The sequence below is a fragment of the Rhinopithecus roxellana genome, chromosome 13 (assembly GCF_007565055.1).
Source record: "Rhinopithecus roxellana isolate Shanxi Qingling chromosome 13, ASM756505v1, whole genome shotgun sequence".
NCBI classification, from domain to species: domain Eukaryota; kingdom Metazoa; phylum Chordata; class Mammalia; order Primates; family Cercopithecidae; genus Rhinopithecus; species Rhinopithecus roxellana.
Window position 1 is genome coordinate 90597227 of NC_044561.1, and position 18292 is coordinate 90615518.

General features: G+C 41.1%; 1 pseudogene across 1 annotated transcript; it reads right to left on the minus strand.

The window, feature by feature from the left end:
- Positions 1–15935: 15935 nt before the first annotated feature.
- LOC104655757 lies at positions 15936–17666 on the minus strand (annotated as a pseudogene). Its single transcript, XR_747019.2, has one exon. The product of XR_747019.2 is annotated as a heterogeneous nuclear ribonucleoprotein C pseudogene (transcript).
- Positions 17667–18292: the final 626 nt, after the last annotated feature.

Genomic DNA, 18292 nt, shown 5'->3' on the forward strand with positions numbered 1-18292 from the left:
TGTGGTAAAATGAATCATTAGGCAAGCAATATAAAAATAAACAGCTCCCACTCATTGGATGCTTTCAATGTGCCAGGTATATGTGCCATGTGCATTGCATATGCTAACTTTTTAAATCCTCTCCACAACCCTAGGAAGTGGGATTTATATTTTTACAGTTGAGGAAACACACTGCAGGTGGGCAGTCAGATTGTGTTGGACAGATTTTGGGATAGTACTTCTAGGTTCCTCCAGACACCCCTTCCCATTTCCACAATCCCTGGAATCAGTTTGAGTACACGTCCTTCACTAGCTAGCAGGACCACAGCCTACAGGCTTTGGAGTCATCTCTTCCTGGGTGTGAGTTCTGTCTCTATCTCTTGTTAGCTGTGTGATTTCGTGGAGATTTCCAAATCTCCCTGAAATGCAGTTACCTCCTCTGTAGAATAAAACTAATCCTATCTGTCTGCCACAGTTGCAATGAGGATAAATGAATTCATAGGCACAAGTAAGTGCCCAGCTAATGCTGATCTACCCCTACTTGTTCCTTCCTTCTCCCACATGCCCTCTCTTCTCCCTCCTGACTCATCTTGCTTGCTAAGTCATCCAATGTTTATTTCTTGTGCCTCCATGGAAGAAAGATGACATCTTTCTTCTTGTCTATAAGTCCCTTTTGTGATTTGTTCGCTCTTCTCTACCCACAAGTATTTCCTTTCTGTACTCACCAACTTCCTTAGGCTGGGATGTACCAACCTTCACATTCTTTGAAGAATAGCCTGTGGGGACTCCATCTAGTGCTTTGAGCAGCCTATGCCTCCTCCCTACAATTGTGTGCTAGCATCCAAGAATAACCATGTAACAGCAGCACAGACAAGAGTCAGGGGAGGTTATTGGATTCTAATTATAAACAAAGCAATCCAAGAGTTGTATAATTAGATTGGAAGGAACACAGTTACGGCTGTTTTAAGGGTTGTGACCCAAACTGACAAAAGATAGGAAATTCTGCGAGGCAGATGCCTCATCAACTTTGCCTTCAAATGGCCTATTTTTTTCCCCTAATACATTGCTCCCCTTCAAGGTATTTTGAGTTTCTAATTTCTGAATTTTCATTTTTAAGGCATTCACAGAACGTTATACCTGGGAGAATGATGGACTCCTTTGAAACTTAAATAACCCAAAGGAGTCATCCAAAACTCTGGGTGGAATATGTATTCATGCATTTTTAAAAAGATGTATTATATACATCAGAGACTTGGATGGCTCATTAGGAAAAGTTTGGTGGAGTGTTTAATTCAGGATTTAATGTGCTGTCCACGCACTAAGCTTACTGGAGCTGTACTAAAGCTGCTTTATTTTACTTTATTTTCCACAGTAACATCTAAAGCCCAAAGCATTTACACAAAATGACTGACTAATCATTTGCATAGTTTCATTTTGGAAATCGAAGGCTTTTTCAAGTTAGATGAAAACCAGACACACCTGATGCCAAAATGCCTTCTGTGAAACTCAAATAATCTTTGTAAAACCTTCTTTTCTTCTTCTCCTACCTTTTTTTTCTTTAAGTTACAACTCAGCTGAAATGAGAGATTTTAACTTTTGTCTCTTAGAGTTTTTTTTTTGTGTGTGTGTGCTTGGATCCCTGCAATGGAACTTTTGTGATTCCTCATAGAAAACAAGCTTAACCTGAATTAAACTACATAAACAATTATTAATATTTTTTCTCTGGAATATTAATTCTTTACATTTTTCAGGATTGAAAAAGATAGGACGGTAGTAACCAGGATTTAGAGGGAAGCTAATGTGATGACTAACATTTTGGGAACTATCTATTCAAGATGTGAAAGGACTGATTCGGTGGAGAGAGACAAAATTGACTTTCTGTACCTTGTGTGTATTTCAAGATCCCCATTTTCCTAGTCCTTGCCCATCCACCTCTCTTTTCTTCATTTTTTTTTCCTGCCAAAATGTATAGATAGAAAACATCTCTCACTTTGCTGCTATTTCAATTGACCGTATAGAAATATCTAAGCTTCTAGTGGGCCCATATGGACTACTGATTGTCACTGAACATTCATTCTTCTAAATCTTGGGGAGCTGCAGAGAGAAGCAAAGTCAGTTCTCATCTGAAGAGGAATAATCTTTCCTCTCTTGCCGTAGAGAGAATGGGTCACATTGAGGGTGTTGCTGAAAGCCTTACCTAGGGTATCACAGCTGTGAGAGAAGATGCTTGGAAAGGTGAAGCATATTTAAGAAGCAACATAAAGCACTTCAAAGTTGTTTTTTTTTTTTTTTTTTTTGAGATGGAGTCTCGCTCTGTCGCCCAGGCTGGAGTGCAGTGGCCAAGCTCCGTCTCCCGGGTTCACGCCATGCTCCTTCCTCAGCCTCCCAAGTAGCTGGGGCTACAGGTGCCCGCCACCATGCCTGGCTAACTTTTTGTATTTTTAGTAGAGACGAGGTTTCACTGTGTTAGCCAGGACGGTCTTGATCTCCTGACCTCTTGATCCACCTGCCTCAGCCTCCCAAATTGCTGGGATTACAGGGTTGAACCACCACGCCCTACCATCACTTCTAAGCTATTTAATAGTCTAACTGTGGATAAAACATGCAGAAACATATTCATTTGAGATATAGTGTATCCTGAAAATTTCCTTCTCTAGGTGTTCTTGAAACTGGCAAAAGGTTTGTGTTTTCTTTAATCTGTTGTTTCTCATAGCATTAAGTAATGCACCATTTGTGGGTACAAGAAATGGGAGAGAGAGAAGAGACCAATTTTTTGAATTTCTGCTATGTGTCAATCCAGTCAATCACTGTGGAGGTATTTTACATACATCCATTATTTTGTTCCCTGCCACCCAGCAAAATGATCATTATTATCTCTACTTACTAATGGAGAAGTTAAGACTCAGGGTGAGAAACTGATCCATGGTATCATGCTGGATTACTCATTCTTGTCTTGGTTTTGCACCTAGCTAGCTGTGCAACTCACATAATATCTCAATTTTTCTCCTTTGAGAAATGAGCGAGTTGGACTAGGGCTTTGTGTATTCTGGAAGGAAGGTTCTGGATTCTAGTATTCCAAGTATTTTCTGTGAATTCTGTGATCTCTTCCAAGAGGGATAATTTAGATGGCTCCCATGTTCCACAGAACCTGCAAACCCATCTGGCAGAGCAGGCGTTAGTGGTCCCCAGCGCACTGGAAAACCAAAAACATTATCTGAAACCTCCATTGTTAAGAACTGAAGGAACCATGGCAAAAGAGACTTGTCTGGCTAGAGAAAGTGAGGGCTCAGATGACATTTTTTTTTTTTTTTTTTTAAAGGGATGAGCTAAGGAATTGCAAGTTACCTTGCAGGGAAAACACAGGTGTGAGATTTGTGGTCAGAAACTGAAATAACTGCTTGATCACTTCTCAGATGTTTCTGGACCCTTTCCTACTTGGTCTGACTGCCACATCCTTCTACATTATTCAAGACTTTGTTAAAATAGCTTAGACTTGCTTGCTTGATCTCTCCCTTTTTTTTAGTTCTTTCTAGCCTTGTTGCTAAGTCTTCCTCTTACCTCTAGCCTCATTTATTTTGGATAAGGCTCTCCTATAAATCCCAAGGTTACTTTGCCGCTCTTAAGACTGTAAACTGGGTAATATGCTCTGAATGAAAGGCCATGGTGAGTTACTCTGCATGAGACGTAAATGCAACATCATCTGACACAAATCACTCCTGGAACTCCAGATCTTTGTATTGCAAATGAGCATTTCCATTTCAAGCCCTGGAGTAAATTATTTTAAAGTACATTTTCTGCAAACACTATGGCTTTGGTTTCTGGCATGCTCCTCTTATAATCTTCAGTTCAGAGGAAAGACTGAGCTCAGCTTTGAGCTTTTCTCTTAACCAATCCCTGCTGCATTATCAAATAGCCCCATCCCTTGTGTAACTAATTCCTTTAATTTTTCTTTAGCTTGTGTGAGGATTTTCACCTTAAATTAGAAAAGCAATATATTTATAGACTAACTCATTTGTGATTTTACTAATTTCTGGGTCAGGTTCTTCTATCTTTTATAGCATATTGATAATGCTAGGAACTTTTCAGCAATTTTTCAAAAAAAGAAAAATCAGGATCTCAACTGGATAGCACAAATTAAAGACTTCCAAGCCAGATACAATGTTAGGTGCTGCACAAAATGCAGAGAAGCGCTGTTTATTCCCTCAAGGAATGCACATTCTTGTAGACAAATTCAAAAATTGCTGCTATGAAAGGCATGCCGACATACTGTTGGTGGAGTTCAGAGTCAAGGGAACTGCAGGTGTTGGACTCATGTGGAGATGAGATCACTAACTGCTTCCTATCTCAGAGAGCTGCTGCTTGCAGGGACATCAGGCTCTGTGGAGACTTGTGGATCTCTAAGTGTATCCATCTTCTTCTGTCTCTTATCACCACGGAAGAAGAGTTCCTACTCCTATCAAAGGCTAAGTCCTGCCCTCGAAATTCAGCATTCAATCTCCTCATGCTTTCAAAAATATTTAAGTAAATTAGAAGCTTTATTGAGGTAAGACTGACTTTATGTTCATATGCTATTTGGTTTCTTAGTAATACTTGAGATGGTTAGCACTCACTTCTCCTGGGAGAGTCTCCCATTTTCCTGACTGTGTACATTACACCTCCTGAATGCCCACTTCCTTTTGGACTGCATTTCCTGTGTCCCCATTAAAGATTCCCTGGCTTTCACTGAACCTCAATTCTAGGATTTCTAAAGACTAAGAACTGAGCAAGAATATTTTATCTTTCTTTTCTTCCCTTCCCTATGTCATCTAATCAATTTTTATAATTTTACATACAGTCTTATAGTAATAGCTCCTGTGTTTATCTAAGCTAGATCTTTCCTTTAGACTCTTGTCTTACTTATGCAATTGCCTATTTCATATTTCCATGTAGACATTTCATAGACATCTGAGACAACCATCCAAAATGGAATGTTTGATTTCCGCCTCCCCCAAGCCCATTGTTGCTAATCTCAGTTTTGGCTCTAACAACCAACCACCCCATTTCTCAAGACAGAGTTTGAGGTGTTTAGCCATAATTCATCCCCTCCCCACATACGATCATCAGTGAACCTGTTGGATCTGTCTAACAAATGCCTTCAACCTGACCATTTATCACCCTCTCTACTAGCATGCCCATGGCTGTGCCTTCATGATATTCATCTGGATTAATGCTGCTGCCCTCTCTATTCATACTCCAATCTAAGGGCCATATAGCAGCCATGATTTCAGCATGCAAATCTTACAGTTCTAATTTACCCTGCATAAATAACTCTGTTGTTTACCTTTTTTTTTCATGCACAGACACTAAATCATCCCACTTTTTGATTTGGGATTCTGCTTTTCTGCTCTTGCTTCTGACACCATGAGATTTCTAAGGGTTTTTTCTGAAAACAAAGGGAGCTTCCTTTTAGAGAGATATTCTGGTAATTTTTTTTTTTGACTAATAAAGTGTTCATCTAATCAGAAATGGAAACAAATGGAAAAGGTTCTTTGAAAAGTGGAGAGACTTTTGACAACCTGAGATGCTCAGGGAGCACGTCACACAGAGATTACACATGAAACACGGGGCTGCTGTTTGCAGGGGTCATAATGTTGGTTTGAAGAAAAGTGAGTTTCTTTGGCTTAGCTGGGGGAAAGATGTAAATGTGGGGTATGTAGATGATCCCTGGAAAGGTAAATTGATGCCCTACTGCAGGTATCCTTCAATGCCTGACTCAGAAATTTGAATCTGGTTCAACACAAGAAGTTGGAAGCCACTGAAGAGATTTTGAGCTTAGATGCGATGCAGTGAATGTCGTGCTTTAGAAATACCAGACTGACACTAGTGGCAGGGATGGACTGGCATGGACTGGGATCAGGGAGTCAGAAGGTAGGAAGGCCAAGAAAGAGGCTAATCCAGCTGTGCAGATGAGAAGCATTGAGAATCTATGCTGGAATGACAGCCTTGAGTCACTTTCATTTGCTTTAAATATTTTTTTCATTTGCTTTAAATATTTTTATACTGGACTAAATATCTGTTTTCATTGATCCAGTTCTTCCCTCTTGTTCAATACAGATGCCATTGGGCCTTTAGATCTTTCCTTTACACTAAACATTACCAGATACTGCAGCCTTTCTCCATATACCCTCCCATTTTCATCTGCCCCTCTGGAGGCCCTGTTTATCAATGCCCTGTCTAAATTTCAGGGCCAGAATTAAGCCAATTACTTACATGTGGTTTGCCTGTTATAGACTCTCACAATTACTCTCTCCAAATAAGTCATATCAAATCTCTGCTTACCTCATTCAATGTGTTATCTATCTATCTATCTATCTATCTATCTATCTATCTATCTATCTATCTATCATCCTTGAAAACAAATGATGGTTCTAAATGATCCCTTGCAAAGAAGTAAACATTCCCTGCTTTTCATTCATTTGTCATGGCAATTTAGGTGATTCTTTGTTGTCTGGTTTTGCTTGTTCTTGCTTATTGCTGAAAATCATCCTCTGTCTACTGTCTCCATTTTACATGTTATGAATCAAGTTTGTTTCAGCTTCGGAGAGCATCAGCAGTGTTTGCTATATACACAATCTAGTGTTTTTGTGAATGTATTTAACAAGTATTTATTGGATGCCTACTGCATCTAGACATCGTTCTAGGTGCCTGGGATATTTCCATGAACACAATATTAAAGGTCCCTGCCCTCCATTCCCTGCTGTTCCATGAGTTAATCTATGGATAACGGGTCCCAACAAAGGAACATTTATTTTCACTACAATAATGATTTTAAGACACTTATTCAAATGGAAGGCATTTCAAGGACAGCAGATTCTGTAATATAAGAGTGAGAATTTCCTATCTTTATCTAGATTATCCTTGCAGTTGGCCCTCTCCTTCATTTAAATTTCACCATTACTGGGGAGGGGAAAGAGATGTTAGTTTGATTCCCATGTGGAAATTAATTGATATTCTTCCTCACACTGGCTGGATAATTTAAAAATTAATATACTGTGCTAACAGCAGCACCTAAAGGTTACAGAGGCTGACTGGTGAGCTGCAGGCATCTGAGTCTGCCAAGCAGAATAAGAAATAGATAAAGCTAAATTACAGACCTATTAAAAATAAATTAGTAATGTCAAAAAAGCAAATTAAGATGCAGATAATCAATCTGATTTCAGGGTCTCTGGTGAGTGTTAATGCTTAATTCTTCTCATGTTTGATGAAGGCATCTATTAATTAAAAATATTTATATAAAAATGAGCCTGCATAAGGTCTTTATTTCAAGAGGAACCAACTTCAATTGATTTGACTCTCAGAAGATGGCCTTGACTTTGTCACGAAAGGCAAGACCTGCCTTTACACAGTCTAAATCAGGGCTAATTTTCCTAAAATACTTTTGCCAGCTGGAGAGAACATTTGCCTTCATTTTCCTTCACTTTTTTTTTCCCTCCACTTTCTCTTCTGGCTTCTTGTGACTAACTCCAAATGATCCATCCTGCTTCCTTCTACTCCATGATTGCTCTCCACGCAGAGGTCGCAGCTGAGCACCGAAGCAGAGAAGAGAGCTGTGTTCATTACAATTTTCGGAGAGGGAGAGGGGTCAAATAAGCAGAGAAGGCACAAGCAAGGAGAAAGGAAGGTGCACTTCTAGAAGGGAGGGAGCAGAGCAGGATTCAGGGGACCTGAGCAAACGCATGCGGGGGCGTTACAGAAGCATTTGGAGCCCCGTGGTGTCGAAAAAGCAAATTATGGTCCAGATAATCGGTCTAATTTTAGGGGGCTCTCTGGTGAGTTTAATAGTTAATTATTCTTGTGTTTGATGAAGGCATCTATTAATTAAAAATATTCATAAAGCTTGCACAAGGTCTTTATTTAAAGAGGAACAAATGTCAATTGAAATAGAAAGCTGTGAGAATTCTGGCTCTGATGAAAGAATGGGCTGTTGTATTATAATTGACTATCCTTTTGCTTCTGTCTACTCAATATATTGGGTAAGAGGATTACTACACAGGTGTTAAAAGCACAAGCCAAATAAGGTTAGCCTTTCATATCCATTCCTCTTACCCAACCTTGGACAGGGGGTCAGAGAATAACTCCACGGGTTGGGGGGGTGGGGGGTGGCACACAGAGCTGTGTCCTGTGCACTAGGCCTTCTGCAGTTAAAGAAACTCACAGTCATGCAGCACTGGAATAAATGGAGCAAAGGAGGCCAGTCCTGCTGCTATACCTCGTTGCCCTACTTTGTAGCAGAAATGGGATTGAGTCAGAGGCTGGAATCAAAGCAAATCTTCCCAGCCAGCTACAAGTCGTGCTTGGGTATAGTGCTTGCTAATAATATTGGTAGGAAGACTGGTGGAAAGCAACATGTAGATTTTTGGTCTTTTTAACTCATTTTTTAATTGAAAATGTTATACAATTCACAGGAAAAAAGCTTTAAAACAAGTTAAAATAAAAAGGATAGATGTAGAATGAAAAGTCAGTCTTCCTTTATTCTCTCAGTCCAGGCCTGATTTCCGTACAGAAAAAAAGGGTTTGCACAGGAGATAGAAAGAGAAATAAATAAGAAAAGTGACATGATGTTCCAACCAAACATTGAGAAGAGAGTGATCAGTGTCACAGGGTGAAATCAAGGTGGCAGAGGCTTTCATATTCTTCCAGGAAAAAAGCACTGTCATCATAGCAAGACAGAGTTCTGGCCTGGATGGGCCCCGATCTGTAGCAGGGCCCTAGCACATTTCTAGTCATCTTATATGGCAATGTTGTTGGGGAAAGGTCACCATTTATTTCTGTCAGTTGTCTCTAGGGAAGTGCTGGACAAATCTTACCAGGCCACCTCTACCTGGATTCCTGTCCAGGGACTGCAGGCAACAGGCTTTTTCCACTCTGAGGGTTTGACACCTGATAATTTTCAGTTTACACTCTATTTTACTTTTATTTATTTATTTTTAAATTTTTTATTATACTTTAAGTTCTAGGGTACATGTGCACAACGTGCAAGTTTGTTACATATGTATACATGTGCCATGTTGGTGTGCTGCACCCATTAACTTGTCATTTACATTAGGTATATCTCCTAATGCTATTCCTCCCCCCTCCCTCCACCCCACAACAGGCCCCGGTGCATGATGTTCCCCTTCCTGTGTCCAGGGGTTCTCATTGTTCAATTCCCACCTATGAGTGAGAACATGCGTTGTTTGGTTTTCTGTCCTTGCGATAGTTTGCTGAGAATGATGGTTTCCAGCTGCATCCATGTCCCTACAAAGGACATGATCTCATCCTTTTTTATGGCTGCATAGTATTCCATGGTGTATACATAGCACTCTATTTTATACTTAGTGTATATAGCCACAATAATGAAAAATTCAGCAAATATTTATTGAAAACCTGTTATGTTCCAGGCTTGTATATATGTTTCAGCCTATTATATTTCAGGAATATACATATATATATATATTCAGGAATATATATCAAGAGTAATAACGCTTTATATATATATATATATTTCTCCAAGGCAGATTTGGTGGCCCCTATGATATACCCCAGCACTTCTGTACTCCCTCTTTTTTCTTAGCATTTATCTTACTGTATCTTTTTCTCTCTGTCCTCTCTCTCTCACTGTCTCTCTATGTATGTGTGTGTGCATGTGTATATGTATATATATGTATACACACACACACACGCACACACATGCACACACGTTAACCCTCAATGTGCTCTTCTGTTTTGTTTTCTTCTCTCCTATCATCCCCATTTGCCTTCATGGGTCTGGAAAGGTTATTCTCTTTCTCTTTCACAGCACTTAATTTATTTGAGGGAAATGGCTTATTTTCTGGGCAGATCCCAGCCACTCTGTAAAGCCTAAGGATCTCAGGCTGCTCTGCCACTCCTTTTCCAGATATTCTCTCTGAAGCAGTGAGTCAATGCGGATGAACAGCATGGTTAGAATAACCCCAAAGATAAGTCACATGGCTGATGGACCACAGCACTATTTTTATGTTTGTGTTATTTTTATGCCTCTTTATATGTGCATACATAAGAATAATTCTACTGCTTTGGGGCAGCTCTGAGATGTAAAGATATCTGCCAGGAGATTGGCAGATGACTCAAGAGCCTAAAACTTGTTTTATTCTGCAATTTCCCTGTGGCTTCTAAAGCGTTAGAGCAAAAGAGTAATAACGTTTATGTCAGCTTGCAGGAAACATCCATCATCAATTTCTACTTAAAATCTAGATATGGCCCTAGTCTTTTTCTGCATTGTAAGGTATCTTGCAATACTGCTGAGGATGGAGTGGTTATGTCAGACAGGACTGTGTCCTTACCTCCTGCTCTGCTGCTGTGACAGCTTCACGTATTTCTGCAGCTTTGCTGCTCTGGCCACTATGTACCCTTCAGTCATTTATATCTGATGATTCCTAAAAAGAATTAACTGTTTTAAGAAGCCCAGTGAGCCTCCTTTTTCCCTTCAGATCCATTCCCTGTCCTTCCTTTGTCTTAGGAAGCTGACCTTGACAGATAACATATCCTGGACACTCTTGCTGTCTGGTTTCGGGGTTCGCTAAAGGGAGGGACTGGGAGGAGATCATTGGGTGAATAGAAAGAAGCTCCAGCCATGACTTCAGCCACAGCAGAGCAGCCTCTCTCCCACAGATGTAGCTCTCCCCAGTGTCTGGCAATGTTCTTTCTTACCCCAGCCTCTCCAGTGGCTTCTCACTGATGCTAAGCCTGGGGAATTCCACTGACCCTGGCTGGCTCCCTTCAACCTCCAACCTGGCCCCACCTCCAAAAACAATCCTTTTATTAAAATCCTCTGTGGCTACCATGAGTGTTTGTGTCTTGCCAGGACCCTGGGTGATGCAGCCATCATACTCCTTAGACAACTGGCTAAGTTGTAGCTTCCAGGTGGCAGCCAACTTCAGAATAGACTAAAGGCTTATAAAATAGGATGTCCTGGTCTCTTGAAGAGTCTTAATCCAAGACCTCTAATACCCTCACATCTGGATTTATATATCATATATGATATACAAACAATACATAAATGATATATAGATGATTACCTATATCATTTATAGATGATCTTGAATATGGAATCAGAGAAATGTGAATTCAAACAGTAACAAATAGTAGTTTTGTTAGCAGGTGCTTGCCTGCTCTGAAACCGTCTTTATCAGAAGAATGGGTGTAGTCCCGCCTCACCCATGTGGGGTTCTTGTGAAGAGCATAGATGATGCTATGAAATGCCACAGAGCTGGGAATGCCTGGTTCCGAGCACCCTGCTTGCCATGGCCTTGCTTATTCACTCACATCCCTGCACACACACCTGCACACACACACACACTTAGTGTTTTCTTTCCGAATCTGCCTTGGCTTTGGCCTTTTAAAGAACATTCTTGTATACCAGGAATGCAGCCTGATGGGGTTGTGCACTGTGGGGTTTTTCACTGTGTCAGCATGGCCAGGTTCAACTGCATCTTTCAGAATCCCCTTTGCTGTATGTTTCCAGTGAGGATGTGCCATGGGAAATTCTTGGGTGAGATCCGAAGCCTGGAAGAGAGGCAGCAGTTGTTTTGTGGTTTACACACGTTGTCACTGAGCTGCTCACTCTCCTCATTTTCATGAGAAAGGAACCAGGTCTGTGACTGGCGTCTTCCATGGTCCTGCTGCAGCTGCTCTGACTTAGGGGCCAGGAGTGTGTGTGAAGTCCATGACAAAGGCCTGGGGGCGTCTGTAGGCCACCATATCACCAAGGTCAGAAGAAACAAGAACTGAGGTCGGTTTCAGTCCATTTCTGTGGTCTTCAGCTCACATTTGTGAGTTCCAGTTTGTTCTTGTCCTTCCTCACCTTCTAGCCATCCCCCTCTGCAGTAGCCAGATGTTCTATGGATTTCAACCTTCAACATCAGACTCAGACCTGTAAAACACACACACACACACACACACATCTGATAGAGGGAGTGTCTCAACAGGAAATAAGGAGTGGGGCTTCAAGTTTATTTGAACTCTGTTTCTTGGCTGAAGCAATAAATGGTCTCTTGACTTCTACCAAAGTTGGAGTCAGCAGCAACCAGACCTTCCTAGAATTCAAACCTGCCAGGATTCCAGTCCACAGCTGGAATTATTCCCCATCCTCGTTCGCTGGTGGTGGCAGGAGGGATTGATAATGTGGCTGAGGAGTCGGGGGCCAATTTGAGAAGTGGGATTCCCGGGCCTGCAGAAACTTGCCAGGCACTTACCAGGGATGGAAACGGATGCGTGTGTCCCCTCAGCACCTGTAACACAACAGACTCTGATTTCCTTTTCTGGACAGACTTCAGGGTCCAATGCTGCACACAGAATAAAAGACAGCAATGGAAAGAGGGCAGTGTTCAGGGGCTCTCAGGACTGAATAAGCAGTGGGAACCTGACCTTCTGCTGAGTTGCTGATATTTGCAATTACATATTTAAGAAACAGCCTCTTGTTTAAGTAGCATAGAATAATGTATGGACATATTCACCTTTCTTTTTTTCTTTTTTCACTGAATTTTCCCCCATCATGTGGGTGGCAGCTGCTTCAGAGGAGGGATGCCTAAGGCAGGGCCTGGAAACCAGAAATATCCTGCAGATCTCCCAGGCTTTTGTGTCCTAAGCCCTAGACTCATAGGAAAAATTAGACATTTGCAGTTAAGAAAAAAACAGATGACAAGATCTTTCTTCCATCTTTAGACTAGAAAAGCATTTTCCTTTGTTCATGAATGAGAGCAGGGAAGAATAGTGAGGAGGGTCTGTAGTTGCCCTCTCAGAAATGCTTCTGAAAACTGGTAAACCCTTGAAGAGAAAGTGGCCACGTTGTACATTTTGGAGAGGTCCTAGACAGCCTTGCAGGGGGGTTCCTGTGTCCCCTGTGTGGCTGATAGACAATTGAGGTCATTTGGCTTGAAAAGTCTCATTGACTAAGGGGAAGATCTTTTCTGAAGCCTGAGAGCAAAGACATCCTGTCTGTCCACTCTGTCCACAGCTCTGCATCCTTCATTATGCCAAGACTCTACATAGTCAATATTTTGGCATAATGATAATATAATAATAAGAGCTAGCCCTTAGGCTGCAGATACTATGTGCCAGCCACTTTACATATGTTAACTCATTTAATTGTCACAAAAACCTTATGCAGTGGCATTTTACACCCCAATTTACAGATGGGGAAGCTGAGGACACACACCCTGGATTCTAACCTGAGCAGTTTGGCTCTAAGATCCATGCTTAAATTGTGATAGTCAAGGAAAGTAGTATTTCTTATCCAGGCATAGCCTCATACCAGCTAAATGAGTAACCGTATTTACAATGCATATATTTTATCTCAGTAATTCCACAAAGGAGAAAATGAGTACTCCTCGTCTACAGGTAAAAAAAAAAAAAGAAGTGTATACTAAGATCTGCTCATAATCTTTTGGCAGGCTGGCAGGGGTCAGAAGTGAAGATTTAAGATTCTCAAAGGAACCTGTCTGTGGCCTCAATAGTATCGTGCCCTCAGTTAAGTGTCTGGAACATAATAAGCCCCCAATAAATATCAGTTGCTTTAATGATTATGATGATGATTATGGTTATTATCACCCCCAGAGAAGGCTGCACAGAACCAGTTTCTCAGAACAGAATTGCTGCTCCTTGAGATCCAAATCCTAGTTTTACAGAATTAGACAAGCCTGAGGTTATCACAGTGATTACTCCATCCCTGCCACGGGTGTCCTTGGTCCTTAATTCACTGCTCCTTCCTATTGAGGAGAAGCAAATTATAATAATCTAAATTAAAAGTTTGGTGTACTAACCCTTTCAGAGGTATTTGCATTTAAAAGGAGAGGGCAGTGCTTAAAAATGGAAGCGTATTTAACAATGTAACGACAAGATTCCCTAAATATTTAATAGTGTAATAGAAGGATTTAATAGCTGTGATATGTCGGGGCGATCAGGCTTGCTGTGCTTTTTCGGGTCTTACCCTTGACCCAGTGTTTGTTTCACATATTCCTTCATGTCCTCCTTACAGGTAGGCAGAAGCAGTATGGCCCAAGGGTTGAGATGCTGCTACATAAATAAGGCCAAGCATGAGTACTGAGGTCAGAAAAATTTCTTTGGCAATAAGCATTCTAAAACATCATGACCTCATGAAGCCTGCTAGGAAGCAGCTCTGCTTCCCCAAATGATAAAGGAGCCGGCCTGTTGTGTTTTTATCAAATAGGAGGTGCCAGTGCAGATAAACTTTGCCCACTTTGTATCCTACAAGGTACAGATCTGTGTCATGGAAGGGACGCTCACCCAAACATGTTTGTGCATTTAGAGAAGTGTCATCTTTGGAGAGGAAAGCCATAAATGAGTAAATCTCAGTGATGTTAAATTCCCAGTGGGCCACACACTGGTTGGTAAAGGCCAGCTGATTTATTTGATCCAAATGAGGACAGGCAGTGTTAAATCATTCTCGTGGCATCTAGCACGGCACCTTAATCACACATGATGTTCAATAAAGATTTACGGGGTCAGTGACTGTAATGCATAAGGCACAGGTACTAGAAAGATTGGCAAATACAGACTCAAGATGCCCTGAGTTCTATCCATAGCACAGTCCCCTGAACGGCTATATGACCTTGGCTCTGTTTCTCAGTGTCTCCATCCTTAGATGCTTCCTCTGTAAAATGAAGGGAAGAGGCTAGATAATAAGCAGGGTCATTTCCAGCTAGACAGTGATGTAGAGGTACATTCTGTGCTTGGACATCTTCAAATTAAAGTGGATAGTTAAATTACTCTTTGGAATCTAATGCTTATCCCTTGGGTACGTCCACCCTCTGATCAATGGCTTCGTGGTGACAGTCTCTTTCCATGTCCTGCCTCGAGTCTCCTGCAATGATCCACTGTGCAATGATCCACTTATCAATTGTAGAGTCTCAGACGAAACCATTTCCAGGCTTCCAATTTTGTTTCTACTATAAGTTTATGGGTGACAGATTATACAAAATTAATTCCCTTAGGTTCACTCATGTACCATATATCTATTCAAACAACGAGTAGAAATGTAGAAATAACATGGATTTTGGCGGCAAGCCTTGAATTATTTGTTTTGGATGACGTGTTCATAGATAGTAAGCTTCCTAAGACTTTGATGTTTGCACTTAGACATTTTAATTTTCCATTTTAGGTCTTCGAATCTTATTCATTTTGAATTTTCTTTCAGATAAAATGACTCACAATTATACCTCTTCTCTCATTCCACACCATCACCCAGTAAACAAATAGTCCAATTATATTAACATTTCCCACTTACTCTTTTCTGTTTATTAGTAGAAAAATATTTAGTTTTGAATTTGATTTTGTATTAAACTCAGAGAAATGGCATTTTTCAGCTATTTCTTCTCTGAAAAGAAAATGTTCGAATGTCAGGTGTTTGTGGAATTTTCCTGACTATTTGGCTTGTGGCAGATATATAGGCAATTTGACCACTGTGGTTCTTTAACAGCCCATCTTAGAGGTGATAAATAAAATGAGTTGACATGAAATTCATCACCTTAATCTGTATCTGTGGGTTAATGGGAGACATCAAGCACGAGATGCCAAAGTGTCCCCAGTGTTTGACAATACCTGGCATGTGGGTGTCCATGGCAAAGAGATGAAGCTGTCAATCAGTTTGTTTTAATGCTGTTGGACAAATAGCCATACCACCTACCTGTCTGAACACAGCTACCTTCACAGAAAATCAATAAAGTGAGTCTCAGTAGCCACGAAAATTAGCACAGCTTCACGAGCTAGGGCCAAGGATCATCTCAGATTAGCTTAAACAGCTAGAGAGGAGAGCAAGCAAGGGTTGGGTTAGTCTGAGAAGTTGACTGGTGGTTCTTTTGGGGGTTTCTATAGGTTACAGATGCTTCTCAGATGCAACATAATAAGGCCTTCTCGAGTTTTTTTTTTTCTTCTCCAAATTCCTGGTTTAATAAGGACTTGTTTATTTTGAGGAAAAAAGGTCCCAAACATCAGGCTGTTCACAAAAAATAAACCACAGTATCAACTTTAGAAAACAAATCTTAAGACTATAACACTAATTATTTTTCTAGAGGATGCATTTGACATGCCAACTCTCATTCACAAAAATACATTGTTACATTTGTGTTGAACTGCCCCACACAGCACACTAATGTGGGGGTGTAACACACATACTTCTAACTCAAAGCTGCTTTCAGGAGCTACTCAACTAAATGAGATTGCCTTTGCAGTTAGGGAAGCAACTACTGAACTTATGTATGAATGAATAGAACTGTACTCCCTGCATAACAAGAGATTATTTTGGAGACAGTTGATAAAAACCATACATCCTTTTTATTGTTAAGTCATAAAGAGGTATCAAAATTAAAAGCAAAAATTACAGGGTAAGACTTAACAAAACTACTAGGAGTGTCAAAGGAAGTGAAAATGGGACTAGGCGCGGGGCAATATGAATTAATGAACACGGGAAGGACAAGGATGGGGAGAACAGTGAGCATGTGCTGAAGATACTAGGGGAGAGGATCTGGTGAAAAATTTGATCTTAGACAAGCGCCTAGGTAAAGAAATAATGGGATAAGATTTCTAAACCCCACTATGTGCTTAAGAGTCATCCTCGCCATTGGCGCTGTCTCTGTCATCCTCTCCTTCCTCAGCCTCTTTTTCGTCATCCTTGATCAACTCCAGCTGGTCATCCCCCCGATCTTCATTATCATCATCATCCAGTAGGTCCCCCTCCTCAGCAGAGTCATCTGCACCCCCCTCAGACTCCATCTTCACATTAGTCTCATCTTTCTTCACGGAGCTGCTGCTCTGCTCCTCCTCTGACTTATCGTTCTTCATCTCTACTGCTTGTTTGCTCTGTTCCTTTTCAATTTTTTCCAGGTTTTCCAGGAGAGAATCCACTTTTTGTTTTATCTGGGTCAACTCCTTCTTAATGGCCTGAAGGTCATCTCCTTTCAACTTTCCAGACTTGGAAGATCCCCGCTGTCCACTCTTAGAATTGAAGCCACTTTTGCCCCTTCGTGAGGTGTTTCCTGATACACGCTGACGTTTCATGGGCACTACAGCCCGAGCAATAGGAGGAGGAGGAGGAGGTACACGTGCTGGGTAACTGTACATCCTATCATAATAGTCCCGTTGAAAGTCATAGTCCAAGTCAAAAGAGGAGCCGTATGTCTCTGCTGCAGATTGTTTCACACCTGCTTTTCTTTGGTTCACTTTTGGCTCTGCAGCCAGGTTAATATCTAAAACCTGGCCAGCAATCATTCTGCCATCCTCTCCTGCTACAGCAGCCCGGGCATTTCTCTCATTAACATATTGAACGAAGGCAAAGCCCTTATGAACAGAGCAGCCCACAATGTTGCCGTACTTCGAAAAGATTGCCTCCACATCAGATTTCTTGACCACAAGAGTGTTGAGATTCCCAATGAACACACGGGAGTTCATGGAGCGAGGATCTGTCTTGTTGGTAACGTTGCTGGCCATTGTGTTTGATGATAAGGTTTCTCACAAAGCTGAAAATGTAGCTGAAGATCAAAAAAATCTCACAGGAGGCGGGAGGGAGAAGAGATTCAATTCTGAGTCTCCTACTCCCGGATTCAGTGGAGAAACCGACTGCTGGTCGAGGTCGGCAACGCGGACACAACCGCTCAGTCTTCCTCTCTTCACAAAATGGCCCCTGTTTTCTTTTCTTTTCTTTTCTTTTCTTTTTTAATATTTTAGAACATGGTAAAATACACTGCTTTGGTTGACCTTTAGGGTGGTGCAGGCAAGAGCCACAGAGTGAGAGGTATGGTGTTGAAGAGTGACTTTCCCTGGGGTTCCTCAATGTGGCCCTGAAGGAGTAATAGAGCTTCAACTTCACCCTTCCATGTCTTGCATCATGGTTTGCCAACTCTAAATGGCTGCACAAATCTGCAATCTGGAGGCATTGTCTGTGGAACAATAATGCCTGGTTGACCATGTTAGAGCCTATTGAGGGACTGAAATGAAATGATTTATAAAAGCTGCTAAGGGATTTAGAAAAGTGCAATAAAGAATAAGAATCTGTTTGGGGTGTTTAGAATCTCACTGTGGTGTTAACATACAGAAGTACCAGTTATAACTGGTCCATTAACCCCGTATTTTCACCCAAATGGTTTGTCCTTCTGTGTTCTCCTCTCAGAAGATGGCACAGGCTAAAATATGGAAATTGTCCTAGACCCATCCACCTACCTCAGGCTAAAATATGGAATATGCCACATAGTCAATCATATACCAAAGCCTACTGTAAAATATGCCCTTATTAGCCTCCACTCCT